At 54.7% G+C, this 23,374-nt stretch overlaps 1 protein-coding gene across 1 annotated transcript in view; it reads left to right on the top strand.

Moving 5' to 3' along the window:
- Positions 1–23,374, top strand: part of LOC140387130 (scavenger receptor class F member 2-like) — a 269,752-nt gene that overhangs the window by 242,802 nt on the left and 3,576 nt on the right. The window lies entirely within an intron of this gene.

The raw sequence follows: 23,374 nt of genomic DNA, 5'->3' as shown, positions 1-23,374 counted from the left end.
TTCAGGAACAGTGTCCCAGTGAGAGTCAGCACCTTCAGGAACTGTGTCAAAGTGAGAGTCAGCAACTTCAGGAACTGTCTCCCAGTGAGAGTCAGCACCTTCAGGAACTGTGTCCCAGTGAGAGTCAGCACCTTCAAGAACTGTCCCCCAGTGAGAGTCAGCACCTTCAGGAACTGTGTCCCAGTGAGAGTCAGCACCTTCAGGAACTGTCCCGCAGTGAGAGTCAGCACCTTCAGGAACTGTGTCCCAGTGAGAGTCAGCACCGTCAGGAACTGTGTCCCAGTGAGAGTCAGCACCTTCAGGAACTGTCTCCAGTGAGAGTCAGCACCTTCAGGAACTGTGTCCACAGTGAGAGTCAGCACCTTCAGGAACTGCGTCCCAGTGAGGGTCAGCACCTTCAGGAACTGTGTCCCAGTGAGAGCACCTTCAGGAACTGTCTCCAGTGAGAGTCAGCACCTTCAGGAACTGGCCCGCAGTGAGAGTCAGCACCTTCAGGAACTGTGTCCCAGTGAGAGTCAGCACCTTCAGGAACTGTGTCCCAGTGAGAGTCAGCACCTTCAGGAACTGTGTCCCAGTGAGAGTCAGCACCTTCAGGAACTGTGTCCCAGTGAGAGTCAGCACCTTCAGGAACTGTGTCCCAATGAGAGTCAGCACCTTCAGGAACTGTGTCCCAGTGAGAGTCAGCACCTTCAGGAACTGTGTCCCAGCGAGGGTCAGCACCTTCAGGAACTGTGTCCCAGTGAGAGCACCTTCAGGAACTGTCTCCAGTGACAGTCAGCACCTTCAGGAACTGGCCCGCAGTGAGAGTCAGCACCTTCAGGAACTGTGTCCCAGTGAGAGTCAGCACCTTCAGTAACTGTCCCCCAATGAGAGTCAGCACCTTCAGGAACTGTGTCCCAGTGAGAGTCAGCACCTTCAGGAACTGTGTCCCAGTGAAAGTCAGCACCTTCAGGAACTGTGTCCCAATGAGAGTCAGCACCTTCAGGAACTGTGTCCCAGTGAGAGTCAGCACCTTCAGGAACTGTGTCCCAGTGAGAGTCGGCACCTTCAGGAACAGTCCCCCATTGAGAGTCAGCACCTTCAGGAACTGTCTCCCAGTGAGAGTCAGCACCTTCAGGAACTGTCCCCCAGTGAGAGTCAGCACCTTCAGGAACTGTCCCCCAGTGAGTGTCAGCACCTTCTGGAACTGTGTCCCAGTGAGAGTCAGTACCTTCAGGAACTGTGTCCACAGTGAGAGTCAGCACCTTCAGGAACTGCATCCCAGTGAGGGTCAGCACCTTCAGGAACTGTGTCCCAGCGAGAGCACCTTCAGGAACTGTCTCCAGTGAGAGTCAGCACCTTCAGGAACTGTCCCCCAGTGAGAGTCAGCACCTTCAGGAACTGTCCCCCAGTGAGAGTCAGCACCTTCAGGAACTGTCCCCCAGTGAGAGTCAGCACCTTCAGGAACTGTGTCCCAGTGAGAGTCAGCACCTTCAGGAACTGTGTCCCAGTGAGAGTCAGCAACTTCAGGAACTGTCTCCCAGTGAGAGTCAGCACCTTCACCTTCAGGAACTGTGTCCCAGTGAGAGTCAGCACCTTCAGGAACTGTCCCCCAGTGAGAGTCAGCACCTTCAGGAACTGTGTCCCAGTGAGAGTCAGCATCTTCAAGAACTGTCCCCCAGTGAGAGTCAGCACCTTCAGGAACTGTCCCCCAGTGAGAGTCAGCACCTTCAGGAACTGTCCCCCAGTGATAGTCAGCACCTTCAGGAACTGTCCCCCAGTGAGAGTAGGCACCTTCAGGAACTGTACCTCAGTGAGAGTCAGCACCTTCAGGAACTGTCCCCCAGTGAGAGTCCGCACCTTCAGGAACTGTGGCGCAGTGAAAGTCAGCACCTTCAGGAACTGTGTCCCAGTGAGAGTCAGTTCCGTCAGGAACTGTCCCCCAGTGAGAGTCAGCACCTTCAGGAACTGTCTCCAGTGAGAGTCAGCACCTTCAGGAACTGTCCCCCAGTGAGAGTCAGCACCTTCAGGAACTGTGTCCCAGTGAGAGTCAGCACCTTCAGGAACTGTACCCCAGTGAAAGTCAGCACCTCAGGAACTGTACCCCAGTGAGAGTCAGCACCTTCAGGAACTGTCCCGCAGTGAGAGTCAGCACCTTCAGGAACTGTGTTCCAGTGAGAGTCAGCACCTTCAGGAACCGTGTCCCAGTGAGAGTCAGCACCTTCAGGAACTGTGTCCCAGTGAGAGTCAGCACCTTCAGGAACTGTGTCCCAGTGAGAGTCAGTACCTTCAGGAACTGTCCCCTGTGAGAGTCAGTACCTTCAGGAACTGTGTCCCAGTGAGAGCCAGCACGTTCAGGAATTGTGTCCCAGTGAGAATCAGCACCTTCAGGAACTGTGTCCCAGTGAGACTCAGCACCTTCAGGAACTTTGTCCCAGTGAGAGTCAGCATCTTCAGGAACTGTGTCCCAGTGAGAGTCAGCACCTTCAGGAACTTTCCCCCAGTGAGAGTCAGCACCTTCAGGAACTGTGTCCACAGTGAGAGTCAGCACCTTCTGGAACTGCGTCCCAGTGAGGGTCAGCACCTTCAGGAACTGTGTCCAATTGAGAGCACCTTCAGGAACTGTCTCCAGTGAGAGTCAGCACCTTCAGGAACTGTCCCCCAGTGAGAGTCAGCACCTTCAGGAACTGTGTCCCAGTGAGAGTCAGCACCTTCAGGAACTGTCCCCCAGTGTGAGTCAGCACCTTCAGGAACTGTGTCCCAGTGAGAGTCAGCACCTTCAGGAACTGTGTCCCAGTGAGAGTCAGCGCCTTCAGGAACTGTCCCCCATTGAGAGTCAGCACCTTCAGGAACTGTCTCCCAGTGAGAGTCAGCACCTTCAGGAACTGTCCCCCAGTGAGAGTCAGCACCTTCAGGAACTGTGTCCCAGTGAGAGTCAGCACCTTCAAGAACTGTCCCCCAGTGAGAGTCAGCACCTTCAGGAACTGTGTCCCAGTGAGAGTCAGCACCTTCAGGAACTGTCCCGCAGTGAGAGTCAGCACCTTCAGGAACTGTGTCCCAGTGAGAGTCAGCACCGTCAGGAACTGTGTCCCAGTGAGAGTCAGCACCTTCAGGAACTGTCTCCAGTGAGAGTCAGCACCTTCAGGAACTGTCCCCCAGTGAGAGTCAGCACCTTCAGGAACTGTGTCCCAGTGAGAGTCAGCACCTTCAGGAACTTTACCCCAGTGAAAGTCAGCACCTCAGGAACTGTACCCCAGTGAGAGTCAGCACCTTCAGGAACTGTCCCGCAGTGAGAGTCAGCACCTTCAGGAACTGTGTTCCAGTGAGAGTCAGCACCTTCAGGAACCGTGTCCCAGTGAGAGTCAGCACCTTCAGGAACTGTGTCCCAGTGAGACTCAGCACCTTCAGGAACTGTGTCCCAGTGAGAGTCAGTACCTTCAGGAACTGTCCCCTGTGAGAGTCAGTACCTTCAGGAACTGTGTCCCAGTGAGAGCCAGCACGTTCAGGAATTGTGTCCCAGTGAGAATCAGCACCTTCAGGAACTGTGTCCCAGTGAGACTCAGCACCTTCAGGAACTTTGTCCCAGTGAGAGTCAGCATCTTCAGGAACTGTGTCCCAGTGAGAGTCAGCACCTTCAGGAACTTTCCCCCAGTGAGAGTCAGCACCTTCAGGAACTGTGTCCACAGTGAGAGTCAGCACCTTCTGGAACTGCGTCCCAGTGAGGGTCAGCACCTTCAGGAACTGTGTCCAATTGAGAGCACCTTCAGGAACTGTCTCCAGTGAGAGTCAGCACCTTCAGGAACTGTCCCCCAGTGAGAGTCAGCACCTTCAGGAACTGTGTCCCAGTGAGAGTCAGCACCTTCAGGAACTGTCCCCCAGTGTGAGTCAGCACCTTCAGGAACTGTGTCCCAGTGAGAGTCAGCACCTTCAGGAACTGTGTCCCAGTGAGAGTCAGCGCCTTCAGGAACTGTCCCCCATTGAGAGTCAGCACCTTCAGGAACTGTCTCCCAGTGAGAGTCAGAACCTTCAGGAACTGTCCCCCAGTGAGAGTCAGCACCTTCAGGAACTGTCCCCTAGTGAGTGTCAGCACCTGCAGGAACTGTGTCCCAGTCAGATTCAGCACCTTCAGGAACTGCATCCCAGTGAGGGTCAGCACCTTCAGGAACTGTGTCCCAGTGAGAGCACCTTCAGGAACTGTCTCCAGTGAGAGTCAGCACCTTCAGGAACTGTCCCCCAGTGAGAGTCTGCACCTTCAGGAACTGTGTCCCAGTGAGAGTCAGCACCTTCAGGAACTGCGTCCCAGTGAAGGTGAGCACCTTCAGGAACTGTGTCCCAGTGAGAGCACCTTCAGGAACTGTCTCCAGTGAGAGTCAGCACCTTCAGGAACTTTCCCCCAGTGAGAGTCAGCACCTTCAGGAACTGTGTCCACAGTGAGAGTCAGCACCTTCAGGAACTGCGTCCCAGTGAGGGTCAGCACCTTCAGGAACTGTGTCCCAGTGAGAGCACCTTCAGGAACAGTCCTCCAATGAGAGTCAGCACCTTCAGGAACTGTCCCCCAGTGAGTGTCAGCACCTTCTGGAACTGTGTCCCAGTGAGAGTCAGTACCTTCAGGAACTGTGTCCACAGTGAGAGTCAGCACCTTCAGGAACTGCATCCCAGTGAGGGTCAGCACCTTCAGGAACTGTGTCCCAGCGAGAGCACCTTCAGGAACTGTCTCCAGTGAGAGTCAGCACCTTCAGGAACTGTCCCCCAGTGAGAGTCAGCACCTTCAGGAACTGTCCCCCAGTGAGAGTCAGCACCTTCAGGAACTGTCTCCCAGTGAGAGTCAGCACCTTCAGGAACTGTGTCCCAGTGAGAGTCAGCACCTTCAGGAACTGTGTCCCAGTGAGAGTCAGCAACTTCAGGAACTGTCTCCCAGTGAGAGTCAGCACCTTCACCTTCAGGAACTGTGTCCCAGTGAGAGTCAGCACCTTCAGGAACTGTCCCCCAGTGAGAGTCAGCACCTTCAGGAACTGTGTCCCAGTGAGAGTCAGCACCTTCAAGAACTGTCCCCCAGTGAGAGTCAGCACCTTCAGGAACTGTCCCCTAGTGAGAGTCAGCACCTTCAGGAACTGTCCCCCAGTGATAGTCAGCACCTCCAGGAACTGTCCCCCAGTGAGAGTAGGCACCTTCAGGAACTGTACCTCAGTGAGAGTCAGCACCTTCAGGAACTGTCCCCCAGTGAGAGTCAGCACCTTCAGGAACTGTGGCGCAGTGAAAGTCAGCACCTTCAGGAACTGTGTCCCAGTGAGAGTCAGCACCTTCAGGAACTGTGTGCCAGTGAGAGTCAGCACCTTCAGGAACTGTACCCCAGTGAGAGTCAGCACCTTCAGGAACTGTGTCCCAGTGAGAGTCAGCACCTTCAAGAACTGTCCCCCAGTGAGAGTCAGCACCTTCAGGAACTGTGTCCCAGTGAGAGTCAGCACCTTCAGGAATTGTCCCGCAGTGAGAGTCAGCACCTTCAGGAACTGTGTCCCAGTGAGAGTCAGCACCGTCAGGAACTGTGTCCCAGTGAGAGTCAGCACCTTCAGGAACTGTCTCCAGTGAGAGTCAGCACCTTCAGGAACTGTCCCCCAGTGAGAGTCAGCACCTTCAGGAACTGTGTCCCAGTGAGAGTCAGCACCTTCAGGAACTGTACCCCAGTGAAAGTCAGCACCTCAGGAACTGTACCCCAGTGAGAGTCAGCACCTTCAGGAACTGTCCCGCAGTGAGAGTCAGCACCTTTAGGAACTGTGTTCCAGTGAGAGTCAGCACCTTCAGGAACCGTGTCCCAGTGAGAGTCAGCACCTTCAGGAACTGTGTCCCAGTGAGAGTCAGCACCTTCAGGAACTGTGTCCACAGTGAGAGTCAGTACCTTCAGGAACTGTGTCCCAGTGAGAGCCAGCACGTTCAGGAGTTGTGTCCCAGTGAGAATCAGGACCTTCAGGAACTGTGTCCCAGTGAGACTCAGCACCTTCAGGAACTTTGTCCCAGTGAAAGTCAGGACCTTCAGGAACTGTGTCCCAGTGAGAGTCAGTTCCGTCAGGAAATGTGTCCCAGTGAGAGTCAGCACCTTCAGGAACTGTCTCCAGTGAGAGTCAGCACCTTCAGGAACTGTCCCCCAGTGAGAGTCAGCACCTTCAGGAACTGTGTCCCAGTGAGAGTCAGCACCTTCAGGAACTGTACCCCAGTGAAAGTCAGCACCTCAGGAACTGTACCCCAGTGAGAGTCAGCACCTTCAGGAACTGTCCCGCAGTGAGAGTCAGCACCTTCAGGAACTGTGTTCCAGTGAGAGTCAGCACCTTCAGGAACCGTGTCCCAGTGAGAGTCAGCACCTTCAGGAACTGTGTCCCAGTGAGAGTCAGCACCTTCAGGAACTGTGTCCCAGTGAGAGTCAGTACCTTCAGGAACTGTCCCCTGTGAGAGTCAGTACCTTCAGGAACTGTGTCCCAGTGAGAGCCAGCACGTTCAGGAATTGTGTCCCAGTGAGAATCAGCACCTTCAGGAACTGTGTCCCAGTGAGACTCAGCACCTTCAGGAACTTTGTCCCAGTGAGAGTCAGCATCTTCAGGAACTGTGTCCCAGTGAGAGTCAGCACCTTCAGGAACTTTCCCCCAGTGAGAGTCAGCACCTTCAGGAACTGTGTCCACAGTGAGAGTCAGCACCTTCTGGAACTGCGTCCCAGTGAGGGTCAGCACCTTCAGGAACTGTGTCCAATTGAGAGCACCTTCAGGAACTGTCTCCAGTGAGAGTCAGCACCTTCAGGAACTGTCCCCCAGTGAGAGTCAGCACCTTCAGGAACTGTGTCCCAGTGAGAGTCAGCACCTTCAGGAACTGTCCCCCAGTGTGAGTCAGCACCTTCAGGAACTGTGTCCCAGTGAGAGTCAGCACCTTCAGGAACTGTGTCCCAGTGAGAGTCAGCGCCTTCAGGAACTGTCCCCCATTGAGAGTCAGCACCTTCAGGAACTGTCTCCCAGTGAGAGTCAGCACCTTCAGGAACTGTCCCCCAGTGAGAGTCAGCACCTTCAGGAACTGTGTCCCAGTGAGAGTCAGCACCTTCAAGAACTGTCCCCCAGTGAGAGTCAGCACCTTCAGGAACTGTGTCCCAGTGAGAGTCAGCACCTTCAGGAACTGTCCCGCAGTGAGAGTCAGCACCTTCAGGAACTGTGTCCCAGTGAGAGTCAGCACCGTCAGGAACTGTGTCCCAGTGAGAGTCAGCACCTTCAGGAACTGTCTCCAGTGAGAGTCAGCACCTTCAGGAACTGTCCCCCAGTGAGAGTCAGCACCTTCAGGAACTGTGTCCCAGTGAGAGTCAGCACCTTCAGGAACTGTACCCCAGTGAAAGTCAGCACCTCAGGAACTGTACCCCAGTGAGAGTCAGCACCTTCAGGAACTGTCCCGCAGTGAGAGTCAGCACCTTCAGGAACTGTGTTCCAGTGAGAGTCAGCACCTTCAGGAACCGTGTCCCAGTGAGAGTCAGCACCTTCAGGAACTGTGTCCCAGTGAGACTCAGCACCTTCAGGAACTGTGTCCCAGTGAGAGTCAGTACCTTCAGGAACTGTCCCCTGTGAGAGTCAGTACCTTCAGGAACTGTGTCCCAGTGAGAGCCAGCACGTTCAGGAATTGTGTCCCAGTGAGAATCAGCACCTTCAGGAACTGTGTCCCAGTGAGACTCAGCACCTTCAGGAACTTTGTCCCAGTGAGAGTCAGCATCTTCAGGAACTGTGTCCCAGTGAGAGTCAGCACCTTCAGGAACTTTCCCCCAGTGAGAGTCAGCACCTTCAGGAACTGTGTCCACAGTGAGAGTCAGCACCTTCTGGAACTGCGTCCCAGTGAGGGTCAGCACCTTCAGGAACTGTGTCCAATTGAGAGCACCTTCAGGAACTGTCTCCAGTGAGAGTCAGCACCTTCAAGAACTGTCCCCCAGTGAGAGTCAGCACCTTCAGGAACTGTGTCCCAGTGAGAGTCAGCACCTTCAGGAACTGTCCCCCAGTGTGAGTCAGCACCTTCAGGAACTGTGTCCCAGTGAGAGTCAGCACCTTCAGGAACTGTGTCCCAGTGAGAGTCAGCGCCTTCAGGAACTGTCCCCCATTGAGAGTCAGCACCTTCAGGAACTGTCTCCCAGTGAAAGTCAGAACCTTCAGGAACTGTCCCCCAGTGAGAGTCAGCACCTTCAGGAACTGTCCCCTAGTGAGTGTCAGCACCTGCAGGAACTGTGTCCCAGTCAGATTCAGCACCTTCAGGAACTGCATCCCAGTGAGGGTCAGCACCTTCAGGAACTGTGTCCCAGTGAGAGCACCTTCAGGAACTGTCTCCAGTGAGAGTCAGCACCTTCAGGAACTGTCCCCCAGTGAGAGTCTGCACCTTCAGGAACTGTGTCCCAGTGAGAGTCAGCACCTTCAGGAACTGCGTCCCAGTGAAGGTGAGCACCTTCAGGAACTGTGTCCCAGTGAGAGCACCTTCAGGAACTGTCTCCAGTGAGAGTCAGCACCTTCAGGAACTTTCCCCCAGTGAGAGTCAGCACCTTCAGGAACTGTGTCCACAGTGAGAGTCAGCACCTTCAGGAACTGCGTCCCAGTGAGGGTCAGCACCTTCAGGAACTGTGTCCCAGTGAGAGCACCTTCAGGAACAGTCCTCCAATGAGAGTCAGCACCTTCAGGAACTGTCCCCCAGTGAGTGTCAGCACCTTCTGGAACTGTGTCCCAGTGAGAGTCAGTACCTTCAGGAACTGTGTCCACAGTGAGAGTCAGCACCTTCAGGAACTGCATCCCAGTGAGGGTCAGCACCTTCAGGAACTGTGTCCCAGCGAGAGCACCTTCAGGAACTGTCTCCAGTGAGAGTCAGCACCTTCAGGAACTGTCCCCCAGTGAGAGTCAGCACCTTCAGGAACTGTCCCCCAGTGAGAGTCAGCACCTTCAGGAACTGTCTCCCAGTGAGAGTCAGCACCTTCAGGAACTGTGTCCCAGTGAGAGTCAGCACCTTCAGGAACTGTGTCCCAGTGAGAGTCAGCAACTTCAGGAACTGTCTCCCAGTGAGAGTCAGCACCTTCACCTTCAGGAACTGTGTCCCAGTGAGAGTCAGCACCTTCAGGAACTGTCCCCCAGTGAGAGTCAGCACCTTCAGGAACTGTGTCCCAGTGAGAGTCAGCACCTTCAAGAACTGTCCCCCAGTGAGAGTCAGCACCTTCAGGAACTGTCCCCTAGTGAGAGTCAGCACCTTCAGGAACTGTCCCCCAGTGATAGTCAGCACCTCCAGGAACTGTCCCCCAGTGAGAGTAGGCACCTTCAGGAACTGTACCTCAGTGAGAGTCAGCACCTTCAGGAACTGTCCCCCAGTGAGAGTCAGCACCTTCAGGAACTGTGGCGCAGTGAAAGTCAGCACCTTCAGGAACTGTGTCCCAGTGAGAGTCAGCACCTTCAGGAACTGTGTGCCAGTGAGAGTCAGCACCTTCAGGAACTGTACCCCAGTGAGAGTCAGCACCTTCAGGAACTGTGTCCCAGTGAGAGTCAGCACCTTCAAGAACTGTCCCCCAGTGAGAGTCAGCACCTTCAGGAACTGTGTCCCAGTGAGAGTCAGCACCTTCAGGAACTGTCCCGCAGTGAGAGTCAGCACCTTCAGGAACTGTGTCCCAGTGAGAGTCAGCACCGTCAGGAACTGTGTCCCAGTGAGAGTCAGCACCTTCAGGAACTGTCTCCAGTGAGAGTCAGCACCTTCAGGAACTGTCCCCCAGTGAGAGTCAGCACCTTCAGGAACTGTGTCCCAGTGAGAGTCAGCACCTTCAGGAACTGTACCCCAGTGAAAGTCAGCACCTCAGGAACTGTACCCCAGTGAGAGTCAGCACATTCAGGAACTGTCCCGCAGTGAGAGTCAGCACCTTTAGGAACTGTGTTCCAGTGAGAGTCAGCACCTTCAGGAACCGTGTCCCAGTGAGAGTCAGCACCTTCAGGAACTGTGTCCCAGTGAGAGTCAGCACCTTCAGGAACTGTGTCCACAGTGAGAGTCAGTACCTTCAGGAACTGTGTCCCAGTGAGAGCCAGCACGTTCAGGAGTTGTGTCCCAGTGAGAATCAGGACCTTCAGGAACTGTGTCCCAGTGAGACTCAGCACCTTCAGGAACTTTGTCCCAGTGAGAGTCAGCATCTTCAGGAACTGTGTCCCAGTGAGAGTCAGCACCTTCAGGAACTTTCCCCCAGTGAGAGTCAGCACCTTCAGGAACTGTGTCCACAGTTAGAGTCAGCACCTTCAGGAACTGCGTCCCAGTGAGGGTCAGCACCTTCAGGAACTGTGTCCAATTGAGAGCACCTTCAGGAACTGTCTCCAGTGAGAGTCAGCACCTTCAGGAACTGTCCCCCAGTGAGAGTCAGCACCTTCAGGAACTGTGTCCCAGTGAGAGTCAGCACCTTCAGGAACTGTCCCCCAGTGAGAGTCAGCACCTTCAGGAACTGTCTCCCAGTGAGAGTCAGCACCTTCAGGAACTGTCCCCCAGTGAGAGTCAGCACCTTCAGGAACTGCGTCCCAGTGAGGGTCAGCACCTTCAGGAACTGTGTCCCAGTGAGAGCACCTTCAGGAACTGTCTCCAGTGAGAGTCAGCACCTTCAGGAACTGTGTCCCAGTGAGAGTCAGCACCTGCAGGAACTTTCCCCCAGTGAGAGTCAGCACCTTCAGGAACTGTGTCCACAGTGAGAGTCAGCACCTTCAGGAACTGCGTCCCAGTGAGGGTCAGCACCTTCAGGAACTGTGTCCCAGTGAGAGCACCTTCAGGAACAGTCCTCCAATGAGAATCAGCACCTTCAGGAACTGTGTCCCAGTGAAAGTCAGCACTTTCAGGAACTGTGACCCAGTGAGAGTCAGCACCTTCAGGAACTGTGTCCCAATGAGAGTCAGCACCTTCAGGAACTGTGTCCCAGCGAGAGCACCTTCAGGAACTGTCTCCCAATGAGAGTCAGCAGCTTCTGGAACTGTGTCCCAGTGAGAGTCAACACCTTCAGGAACTGCATCCCAGTGAGGGTCAGCACCTTCAGGAACTGTGTCCCAGCGAGAGCACCTTCAGGAACTGTCTCCAGTGAGAGTCAGCACCTTCAGGAACTGTCCCCCAGTGAGAGTCAGCACCTTCAGGAACTGTGTCCCAGTGAGAGTCAGCACCTTCAGGAACTGTCCCCCAGTGAGAGTCAGCACCTTCAGGAACTGTGTCCCAGTGAGAGTCAGCACCTTCAGGAACTGTGTCCCAGTGAGAGTCAGCAACTTCAGGAACTGTCTCCCAGTGAGAGTCAGCACCTTCACCTTCAGGAACTGTGTCCCAGTGAGAGTCAGCACCTTCAGGAACTGTCCCCCAGTGAGAGTCAGCACCTTCAGGAACTGTGTCCAAGTGAGAGTCATCACCTTCAGGAACTGTCTCCCAGTGAGAGTGAGAACCTTCAGGAACTGTGTGCCAGTGAGAGTCAGCACCTTCAGGAACTGTACCCCAGTGAGAGTCAGCACCTTCAGGAACTGTGTCCCAGTGAGAGTCAGTACCTTCTAGAACTGTCCCCCAGTGAGAGTCAGCACCTTCAGGAACTGTCCCCCAGTGAGAGTCAGCACCTTCAGGAACTGTCCCCCAGTGATAGTCAGCACCTTCAGGAACTGTCCCCCAGTGACAGTAGGCAGCTTCAGGAACTGTACCTCAGTGAGAGTCAGCACCTTCAGGAACTGTCCCCCAGTGAGTGTCAGCACCTTCAGGAACTGTGGCGCTGTGAAAGTCAGCACCTTCAGGAACTGTGTCCCAGTGAGAGTCAGCACCTTCAGGAACTGTGTGCCAGTGAGAGTCAGCACCTTCAGGAACTGTACCCCAGTGAGAGTCAGCACCTTCAGGAACTGTGTCCCTGTGAGAGTCAGCACCTTCAAGAACTGTCCCCCAGTGAGAGTCAGCACCTTCAGGAACTGTGTCCCAGTGAGAGTCAGCACCTTCAGGAACTGTCCCGCAGTGAGAGTCAGCACCTTCAGGAACTGTGTCCCAGTGAGAGTCAGCACCGTCAGGAACTGTGTCCCAGTGAGAGTCAGCAGCTTCAGGAACTGTCTCCAGTGAGACTCAGCACCTTCAGGAACTGTGTCCCAGTGAGAGTCAGCACCTTCTGGAACTGTGTCCCAGTGAGAGTCAGCACCTTCAGGAACTGTGTCCCAGTGAGAGTCAGCACCGTCAGGAACTGTGTCCCAGTGAGAGTCAGCACCTTCAGGAACTGTCTCCAGTGAGAATCAGCACCTTCAGGAACTGTCCCCCAGTGAGAGTCAGCACCTTCAGGAACTGTGTCCCAGTGAGAGCCAGCACCTTCAGGAACTGTACCCCAGTGAAAGTCAGCACCTCAGGAACTGTACCCCAGTGAGAGTCAGTACCTTCAGGAACTGTCCCCTGTGAGAGTCAGCACCTTCAGGAACTGTGTCCAAGTGAGAGTCATCACCTTCAGGAACTGTCTCCCAGTGAGAGTCAGCACCTTCAGGAACTGTGTCCCAGTGAGAGTCAGTACCTTCAGGAACTGTCCCCTGTGAGAGTCAGCACCTTCAGGAACTGTGTCCAAGTGAGAGTCATCACCTTCAGGAACTGTCTCCCAGTGAGAGTGAGAACCTTCAGGAACTGTGTGCCAGTGAGAGTCAGCACCTTCAGGAACTGTACCCCAGTGAGAGTCAGCACCTTCAGGAACTGTGTCCCAGTGAGAGTCAGCACCTTCAAGAACTGTCCCCCAGTGAGAGTCAGCACCTTCAGGAACTGTCCCCCAGTGAGAGTCAGCACCTTCAGGAACTGTCCCCCAGTGATAGTCAGCACCTTCAGGAACTGTCCCCCAGTGACAGTAGGCACCTTCAGGAACTGTACCTCAGTGAGAGTCAGCACCTTCAGGAACTGTCCCCCAGTGAGTGTCAGCACCTTCAGGAACTGTGGCGCTGTGAAAGTCAGCACCTTCAGGAACTGTGTCCCAGTGAGAGTCAGCACCTTCAGGAACTGTGTGCCAGTGAGAGTCAGCACCTTCAGGAACTGTACCCCAGTGAGAGTCAGCACCTTCAGGAACTGTGTCACTGTGAGAGTCAGCACCTTCAAGAACTGTCCCCCAGTGAGAGTCAGCACCTTCAGGAACTGTGTCCCAGTGAGAGTCAGCACCTTCAGGAACTGTCCCGCAGTGAGAGTCAGCACCTTCAGGAACTGTGTCCCAGTGAGAGTCAGCACCGTCAGGAACTGTGTCCCAGTGAGAGTCAGCACCTTCAGGAACTGTCTCCAGTGAGAGTCAGCACCTTCAGGAACTGTGTCCCAGTGAGAGTCAGCACCTTCAGGAACTGTGTCGCAGTGAGAGTCAGCACCTTCAGGAACTGTGTCCCAGTGAGAGTCAGCACCGTCAGGAACTGTGTCCCAGTGAGAGTCAGCACCTTCAGGAACTGTCTCCAGTGAGAATCAGCACCTTCAGGAACTGTCCCCCAGTGAGAGTCAGCACCTTCAGGAACTGTGTCCCAGTGAGAGCCAGCACCTTCAGGAACTGTACCCCAGTGAAAGTCAGCACCTCAGGAACTGTACCCCAGTGAGAGTCAGCACCTTCAGGAACTGTCCCGCAGTGAGAGTCAGCACCTTCAGGAACTGTGTTCCAGTGAGAGTCAGCACCTTCAGGAACCGTGTCCCAGTGAGAGTCAGCACCTTCAGGAACTGTGTCCCAGTGAGAGTCAGCACCTTCAGGAACTGTGTCCCAGTGAGAGTCAGTACCTTCAGGAACTGTCCCCTGTGAGAGTCAGTACCTTCAGGAACTTTCCCCCAGTGAGAGTCAGCACCAGGAACTGTGTCCACAGTGAGAGTCAGCACCTTCAGGAACTGCGTCCCAGTGAGGGTCAGCACCTTCAGGAACTGTGTCCAATTGAGAGCACCTTCAGGAACTGTCTCCAGTGAGAGTCAGCACCTTCAGGAACTGTCCCCCAGTGAGAGTCAGCACCTTCAGGAACTGTGTCCCAGTGAGAGTCAGCACCTTCGGGAACTGTCCCCCAGTGTGAGTCAGCACCTTCAGGAACTGTGTCCCAGTGAGAGTCAGCACCTTCAGGAACTGTGTCCCAGTGAAAGTCAGCGCCTTCAGGAACTGTCCCCCATTGAGAGTCAGCACCTTCAGGAACTGTCTCCCAGTGAGAGTCAGCACCTTCAGGAACTGTCCCCCAGTGAGAGTCAGCACCCTCAGGAACTGTCCCCCAGTGAGTGTCAGCACCTGCAGGAACTGTGTCCCAGTCAGAGTCCGCACCTTCAGGAACTGCATCCCAGTGAGGGTCAGCACCTTCAGGAACTGTGTCCCAGTGAGAGCACCTTCAGGAACTGTCTCCAGTGAGTGTCAGCACCTTCAGGAACTGTGTCCCAGTGAGAGTCTTCACCTTCAGGAACTGTGTCCCAGTGAGAGTCAGCACCTTCAGGAACTGTCCCCCAGTGAGAGTCAGCACCTTCAGGAACTGTGTCCCAGTGAGAGTCAGCACCTTCAGGAACTGTGTCCCAGTGAGAGTCAGCAACTTCAGGAACGGTGTCCCAGTGAGAGTCAGCACCTTCAGGAACTGCCCCCCATTGAGAGTCAGCACCTTCAGGAACTGTCGCCCTGTGAGAGTCTGCACCTTCAGGAACTGTGTCCGAGTGAGAGTCATCACCTTCAGGAACTGTCTCCCAGTGAGAGTGAGAACCTTCAGGAACTGTGTGCCAGTGAGAGTCAGCACCTTCAGGAACTGTACCCCAGTGAGAGTCAGCACATTCAGGAACTGTCCCCCAGTGAGAGTCAGCACCTTCAGGAACTGTCCCCCAGTGAGAGTCAGCACCTTCAGGAACTGTCCCCCAGTGATAGTCAGCACCTTCAGGAACTGTCCCCCAGTGACAATAATCTCCTTCAGGAACTGTGTCCCAGTGAGAGTCAGCACCTTCAGGAACTGTGTCCCAGTGAGAGTCAGTACCTTCAGGAACTGTGTCCCAGTGAGAGTCAGCACCTTTAGGAACTGTGTCCCAGTGAGAGTCAGCACCTTCAGGAACTGTCCCCCAGTGAGAGTCAGCACCTTCAGGAACTGTCCCCCAGTGATAGTCAGCACCTTCAGGAACTGTCCCCCAGTGACAACAATCTCCTTCAGGAACTGTGTCCTAGTGAGAGTCAGTCCCTTCAGGAACTGTCCCCCATTGAGAGTCAGCACCTTCAGGAACTGTCCCCCAGTGAGAGTCACCACCTTCAGGAACTGTCCCCCAGTGAGTGTCAGCACCTTCAGGAACTGTGTCCCAGTGAGAGTCAGTACCTTCAGGAACTGTGTCCACAGTGAGAGTCAGCACCTTCAGGAACTGCATCCCAGTGAGGGTCAGCACCTTCAGGAACTGTGTCCCAGTGAGAGCACCTTCAGGAACTGTCTCCAGTGAGAGTCAGCACCATCAGGAACTGTCCCCCAGTGAGAGCCAGCACCTTCAGGAACTGTGTCCCAGTGAGAGTCTGCACCTTCAGGAACTGTCCCCCAGTGAGAGTCAGCACCTTCAGGAACTGTGTCCCAGTGAGAGTCAGCACCTTCAGGAACTGTCCCCCAGTGTGAGTCAGCACCTTCAGGAACTGTGTCCCAGTGAGAGTCAGCACCTTCAGGAACTGTGTCCCAGTGAGAGTCAGCGCCTTCAGGAACTGTCCCCCATTGAGAGTCAGCACCTTCAGGAACTGTGTCCCAGTGAGAGTCAGCACCTTCAGGAACTGTACCCCAGAGAGAGTCAGCACCTTCAGGAACTGTCCCCCAGTGAGAGTCAGCATCTTCAGGAATTTTGTCCCAGTGAGAGTCAGTACCTTCAGGACCTGTGTCCCAGTGAGAGTCAGCACCTTCAGGAACCGTCCCCCATTGAGAGTCAGCACCTTCAGGAACTGTGTCCCAGTGAGAGTCACCACCTTCAGGAACTTTGTCCAAGTGAGGGTCAGCACCTTCAGGAACTGTCCCCCAATGAGAGTCAGTACATTCAGGAACTGTGTCCCAGTGAGTGTCAGCGCCCTCTGGAACTGTGTCCCAGTGAGAGCACCTTCAGGGACTGTCTCCAGTGAGAGTCAGCACCTTCAGGAACTGTGTCCAAGTGAGAGTCAGAACCCGTCAGGAACTGTGTGCCAGTGAGAGTCAGCACCTTCAGGAACTGTACCCCAGTGAGAGTCAGCACATTCAGGAACTGTCCCCCAGTGAGAGTCAGCACCTTCAGGAACTGTCCCCCAGTGAGAGTCAGCACCTTCAGGAACTGTCCCCCAGTGATAGTCAGCACCTTCAGGAACTGTCCCCCAGTGACAATAATCTCCTTCAGGAACTGTGTCCCAGTGAGAGTCAGCACCTTCAGGAACTGTGTCCCAGTGAGAGTCAGTACCTTCAGGAACTGTGTCCCAGTGAGAGTCAGCACCTTTAGGAACTGTGTCCCAGTGAGAGTCAGCACCTTCAGGAACTGTCCCCCAGTGAGAGTCAGCACCTTCAGGAACTGTCCCCCAGTGATAGTCAGCACCTTCAGGAACTGTCCCCCAGTGACAACAATCTCCTTCAGGAACTGTGTCCTAGTGAGAGTCAGTCCCTTCAGGAACTGTCCCCCATTGAGAGTCAGCACCTTCAGGAACTGTCCCCCAGTGAGAGTCACCACCTTCAGGAACTGTCCCCCAGTGAGTGTCAGCACCTTCAGGAACTGTGTCCCAGTGAGAGTCAGTACCTTCAGGAACTGTGTCCACAGTGAGAGTCAGCACCTTCAGGAACTGCATCCCAGTGAGGGTCAGCACCTTCAGGAACTGTGTCCCAGTGAGAGCACCTTCAGGAACTGTCTCCAGTGAGAGTCAGCACCATCAGGAACTGTCCCCCAGTGAGAGCCAGCACCTTCAGGAACTGTGTCCCAGTGAGAGTCTGCACCTTCAGGAACTGTCCCCCAGTGAGAGTCAGCACCTTCAGGAACTGTGTCCCAGTGAGAGTCAGCACCTTCAGGAACTGTCCCCCAGTGTGAGTCAGCACCTTCAGGAACTGTGTCCCAGTGAGAGTCAGCACCTTCAGGAACTGTGTCCCAGTGAGAGTCAGCGCCTTCAGGAACTGTCCCCCATTGAGAGTCAGCACCTTCAGGAACTGTGTCCCAGTGAGAGTCAGCACCTTCAGGAACTGTACCCCAGAGAGAGTCAGCACCTTCAGGAACTGTCCCCCAGTGAGAGTCAGCATCTTCAGGAATTTTTTCCCAGTGAGAGTCAGTACCTTCAGGACCTGTGTCCCAGTGAGAGTCAGCACCTTCAGGAACCGTCCCCCATTGAGAGTCAGCACCTTCAGGAACTGTGTCCCAGTGAGAGTCACCACCTTCAGGAACTTTGTCCAAGTGAGGGTCAGCACCTTCAGGAACTGTCCCCCAATGAGAGTCAGTACATTCAGGAACTGTGTCCCAGTGAGTGTCAGCGCCCTCTGGAACTGTGTCCCAGTGAGAGCACCTTCAGGGACTGTCTCCAGTGAGAGTCAGCACCTTCAGGAACTGTGTCCAAGTGAGAGTCAGAACCCGTCAGGAACTGTGTCCCAGTGAGAGGCAGCACCTTCAGGAACTGTCCCAGTGAGAGTCAGCACCTTCAGGAACTGTGTCCCAGTGAGAGTCAGCACCTTCAGGAACTGTCCCCCAGTGAGAGTCAGCACCTTCAGGAACTGTGTCCAAGTGAGAGTCATCACCTTCAGGAACAGTCTCCCAGTGAGAGTGAGAACCTTCAGGAACTGTGTGCCAGTGAGATTCAGCACCTTCAGGAACTGTACCCCAGTGAGAGTCAGCACCTTCAGGAACTGTGTCCCAGTGAGAGTCAGCACCATCAGGAACTGTCCCCCAGTGAGAGTCAGCACCTTCAGGAACTGTCCCCCAGTGATAGTCAGCACCTTCAGGAACTGTCCCCCAGTGACAATAATCTCCTTCAGGAACTGTGTCCCAGTGAGAGTCAGCACCTTCAGGAACTGTACCCCAGTGAGAGTCAGTACCTTCAGGAACTGTGTCCCAGTGAGAGTCAGCACCTTCAGGAACTGTGTCCCAGTGAGAGTCAGCACCTTCAGGAACTGTCCCCCAGTGAGAGTCAGCACCTTCAGGAACTGTCCCCCAGTGATAGTCAGCACCTTCAGGAACTGTCCCCCAGTGACAATAATCTCCTTCAGGAACTGTGTCCCAGTGAGAGTCAGCACCTTCTGGAACTGTGTCCCAGTGAGACTCAGCGCCTTCAGGAACTGTCCCCCATTGAGAGTCAGCACCTTCAGGAACTGTCCCCCAGTGAGAGTCAGCACCTTCAGGAACTGCATCCCAGTGAGAGTCAGCACCTTCAGGAACTGTGTCCCAGTGAGAGCACCTTCAGGAACTGTCTCCAGTGAGAGTCAGCGCCTTCAGGAACTGTCCCCCATTGAGAGTCAGCACCTTCAGGAACTGTCCCCCAGTGAGAGTCAGCACCTTCAGGAACTGCATCCCAGTGAGAGTCAGCACCTTCAGGAACTGTGTCCCAGTGAGAGCACCTTCAGGAACTGTCTCCAGTGAGAGTCAGCGCCTTCAGGAACTGTCCCCCATTGAGAGTCAGCACCTTCAGGAACTGTCCCCCAGTGAGTGTCAGCACCTTCAGGAACTGTGTCCCAGTGAGAGTCAGCACCTTCAGGAACTGCATCCCAGTGAGGGTCAGCACCTTCAGGAACTGTGTCCCAGTGAGAGCACCTTCAGGAACTGTCTCCAGTGAGAGTCAGCACCTTCAGGAACTGTCCCCCAGTGAGAGTCAGCACCTTCAGGAACTGTGTCCCAGTGAGAGTCTGCACCTTCAGGAACTGTCCCCCAGTGAGAGTCAGCACCTTCAGGAACTGTGTCCACAGTGAGAGTCAGCACCTTCAGGAACTGCATCCCAGTGAGGGTCAGCACCTTCAGGAACTGTGTCCCAGTGAGAGCACCTTCAGGAACTGTCTCCAGTGAGAGTCAGCACCTTCAGGAACTGTCCCCCAGTGAGAGTCAGCACCTTCAGGAACTGTGTCCCAGTGAGAGTCTGCACCTTCAGGAACTGTCCCCCAGTGAGAGTCAGCACCTTCAGGAACTGTGTCCCAGTGAGAGTCAGCACTTTCAGGAACTGTGTCGCAGTGCGAGTAAGCAACTTCAGGAACTGTGTCCCAGTGAGAGTCAGCACCTTCAGGAACTGTGTCCAAGTGAGAGTCATCACCTTCAGGAACTGTCCCCCAGTGAGAGCCAGCACCTTCAGGAACTGTGTCCCAGTGAGAGTCTGCACCTTCAGGAACTGTCCCCCAGTGAGAGTCAGCACCTTCAGGAACTGTGTCCCAGTGAGAGTCAGCACCTTCAGGAACTGTCCCCCAGTGTGAGTCAGCACCTTCAGGAACTGTGTCCCAGTGAGAGTCAGCACCTTCAGGAACTGTGTCCCAGTGAGAGTCAGCGCCTTCAGGAACTGTCCCCCATTGAGAGTCAGCACCTTCAGGAACTGTGTCCCAGTGAGAGTCAGCACCTTCAGGAACTGTACCCCAGAGAGAGTCAGCACCTTCAGGAACTGTCCCCCAGTGAGAGTCAGCATCTTCAGGAATTTTGTTCCAGTGAGAGTCAGTACCTTCAGGACCTGTGTCCCAGTGAGAGTCAGCACCTTCAGGAACTGTCCCCCATTGAGAGTCAGCACCTTCAGGAACTGTGTCCCAGTGAGAGTCACCACCTTCAGGAACTGTGTCCCAGTGAGGGTCAGCACCTTCAGGAACTGTCCCCCAATGAGAGTCAGTACATTCAGGAACTGTGTCCCAATGAGTGTCAGCGCCCTCTGGAACTGTGTCCCAGTGAGAGCACCTTCAGGGACTGTCTCCAGTGAGAGTCAGCACCTTCAGGAACTGTGTCCAAGTGAGAGTCAGAACCTTCAGGAACTGTGTCCCAGTGAGAGTCAGCACCTTCAGGAACTGTCCCAGTGAGAGTCAGCACCTTCAGGAACTGTGTCCCAGTGAGAGTCAGCACCTTCAGGAACTGTCCCCCAGTGAGAGTCAGCACCTTCAGGAACTGTGTCCAAGTGAGAGTCATCACCTTCAGGAACAGTCTCCCAGTGAGAGTGAGAACCTTCAGGAACTGTGTGCCAGTGAGATTCAGCACCTTCAGGAACTGTACCCCAGTGAGAGTCAGCACCTTCAGGAACTGTGTCCCAGTGAGAGTCAGCACCATCAGGAACTGTCCCCCAGTGAGAGTCAGCACCTTCAGGAACTGTCCCCCAGTGATAGTCAGCACCTTCAGGAACTGTCCCCCAGTGACAATAATCTCCTTCAGGAACTGTGTCCCAGTGAGAGTCAGCACCTTCAGGAACTGTACCCCAGTGAGAGTCAGTACCTTCAGGAACTGTGTCCCAGTGAGAGTCAGCACCTTCAGGAACTGTGTCCCAGTGAGAGTCAGCACCTTCAGGAACTGTCCCCCAGTGAGAGTCAGCACCTTCAGGAACTGTCCCCCAGTGACAATAATCTCCTTCAGGAACTGTCCCCCATTGAGAGTCAGCACCTTCAGGAACTGTCCCCCAGTGAGTGTCAGCACCTTCAGGAACTGTGTCCCAGTGAGAGTCAGCACCTTCAGGAACTGCATCCCAGTGAGGGTCAGCACCTTCAGGAACTGTGTCCCAGTGAGAGCACCTTCAGGAACTGTCTCCAGTGAGAGTCAGCGCCTTCAGGAACTGTCCCCCATTGAGAGTCAGCACCTTCAGGAACTGTCCCCCAGTGAGTGTCAGCACCTTCAGGAACTGTGTCCCAGTGAGAGTCAGCACCTTCAGGAACTGCATCCCAGTGAGGGTCAGCACCTTCAGGAACTGTGTCCCAGTGAGAGCACCTTCAGGAACTGTCTCCAGTGAGAGTCAGCACCTTCAGGAACTGTCCCCCAGTGAGAGTCAGCACCTTCAGGAACTGTGCCCCAGTGAGAGTCAGCACCTTCAGGAACTGTGTCCAAGTGAGAGTCATCACCTTCAGGAACTGTCTCCCAGTGAGAGTGAGAACCTTCAGGAACTGTGTGCCAGTGAGAGACAGCACCTTCAGGAACTGTACCCCAGTGAGAGTCAGCACCTTCAGGTACTGTGTCCCAGTGAGAGTCAGCACCTTCAGGAACTCTGTCCAAGTGAGAGTCAGCACCTTCAGGAACTGTCCCCCAGTGAGAGTCAGCACCTTCAGGAACTGTCCCCCAGTGATAGTCAGCACCTTCAGGAACTGTCCCCCAGTGACAATAATCTCCTTCAGGAACTGTGTCCCAGTGAGAGTCAGCACCTTCAGGAACTGTACCCCAGTAAGAGTCAGCACCTTCAGAACTGTGTCCCAGTGAGAGTCAGCACCTTCAGGAACTGTGTCCCAGTGAGAGTCAGCACCTTCAGGAACTGTCCCGCAGTGACAGTCAGCACCTTCAGGAACTGTGTCCTAGTGAGAGTCAGGGCCTTAAGGAACTGTGTCCCAATGAGAGTCGGCACCTTCAGGAACTGTGTCCCAGTGAGAGTCAGCACCTTCAGGAACTGTACCCCAGTGAGAGTCAGCACCTTCAGGAACTGTCCCGCAGTGAGAGTCAGCACCTTCAGGAACTGTGTTCCAGTGAGAGTCAGCACCTTCAGGAACTGTCCCCTGTGAGATTCAGCATTTTCAGGAACTGTCCCCCTGTGAGAGTCAGCACGTTCAGGAATTGTGTCCCAGTGAGAATCAGCACCTTCAGGAACTGTGTCCCAGTGAGACTCAGCACCTTCAGGAACTTTGTCCCAGTGAGAGTCAGCACCTTCAGGAACTGTGTCCACAGTGAGAGTGAGCACCTTCAGGAACTGCGTCCCAGTGAGGGTCAGCACCTTCAGGAACTGTGTCCCAATGAGAGCACCTTCAGGAACTGTCTCCAGTGAGAGTCAGCACCTTCAGGAACTGTGTCCCAGTGAGAGTCAGCACCTGCAGGAACTTTCCCCCAGTGAGAGTCAGCACCTTCAGGAACTGTGTCCACAGTGAGAGTCAGCACCTTCAGGAACTGCGTCCCAGTGAGAGTCAGCACCTTCAGGAACTGTCCCCCAGTGAGAGTCAGCACCTTCAGGAACTGCGTCCCAGTGAGTGTCAGCACCTTCAGGAACTGTGTCCCAGTGAGAGCACCTTCAGGAACTGTCTCCAGTGAGAGTCAGCACCTTCAGGAACTGTCCCCCAGTGAGAGTCAGCACCTACAGGAACTGTGTCCCAGTGAGAGTCAGCACCTTCAGGAACTGTCCCCCAGTGAGAGTCAGCACCTTCAGGAACTGTGTCCCAGTGAGAGTCAGCACCTTCAGGAACTGTGTCCCAGTGAGAGTCTGCGCCTTCAGGAACTGTCCCCCATTGAGAGTCAGCACCTTCAGGGACTGTCTCCCAGTGAGAGTCAGCACCTTCAGGAACTGTCCCCCAGTGAGAGTCAGCACCTTCAGGAACTCTCCCCCAGTGAGTGTCAGCACCTTCTGGAACTGTGTCCCAATGAGAGTCAGTACCTTCAGGAACTGTGTCCACAGTGAGAGTCAGCACCTTCAGGAACTGCATCCCAGTGAGGGTCAGCACCTTCAGGAACTGTGTCCCAGCGAGGGCACCTTCAGGAACTGTCTCCAGTGAGAGTCAGCACCTTCAGGAACTGTCCCCCAGTGAGAGTCAGCACCTTCAGGAACTGTGTCCCAGTGAGAGTCAGCACCTTCAGGAACTGTCCCCCAGTGAGAGTCAGCACCTTCAGGAACTGTGTCCCAGTGAGAGTCAGCACCTTCAGGAACTGTGTCCCAGTGAGAGTCAGCACCTTCAGGAACTGTCCCCCAGTGAGAGAGCACCTTCAGGAACTGTGTCCCAGTGAGAGTCCGCACCTTGAGGAACTGTCTCCCAGTGAGAGTCAGCACCTTCAGGAACTGTCCCCCAGCGAGAGTCAGCACCTTCAGGAACTGTGTCCAAGTGACAGTCAGCACCTTCAGGAACTGTGTCCTAGTGAGAGTCAGGACCTTAAGGAACTGTGTCCCAATGAGAGTCGGCACCTTCAGGAACCGTGTCCCAGTGAGAGTCAGCACCTTCAGGAACTGTACCCCAGTGAGAGTCAGCACCTTCAGGAACTGTACCCCATTGAGAGTCAGCACCTTCAGGAACTGTCCCGCAGTGAGAGTCAGCACCTTCAGGAACTGTGTTCCAGTGAGAGTCAGCACCTTCAGGAACTGTGTCCCAGTGAGAGTCAGCACCTTCAGGAACTGTGTCCCAGTGAGAGTCAGCACCTTCAGGAACTGTGTCCCAGTGAGAGTCAGCACCTTCAGGAACTGTCTCCAGTGAGAGTCAGCACCTTCAGGAACTCTCCCCCAGTGAGAGTCAGCACCTTCCGGAACTGTGTCCCAGTGAGAATCAGCACCTTCAGGAACTGTCCCCCAGTGAGAGTCAGCACCTTCAGGAATCTGGAAGGTAAGAATAAAGTAGCAAAGAATGAGATG

This window comes from Scyliorhinus torazame, chromosome 12 (assembly GCF_047496885.1).
Source record: "Scyliorhinus torazame isolate Kashiwa2021f chromosome 12, sScyTor2.1, whole genome shotgun sequence".
NCBI lineage: Eukaryota > Metazoa > Chordata > Chondrichthyes > Carcharhiniformes > Scyliorhinidae > Scyliorhinus > Scyliorhinus torazame.
This window is presented reverse-complemented; position numbering and strand designations above follow the sequence as displayed.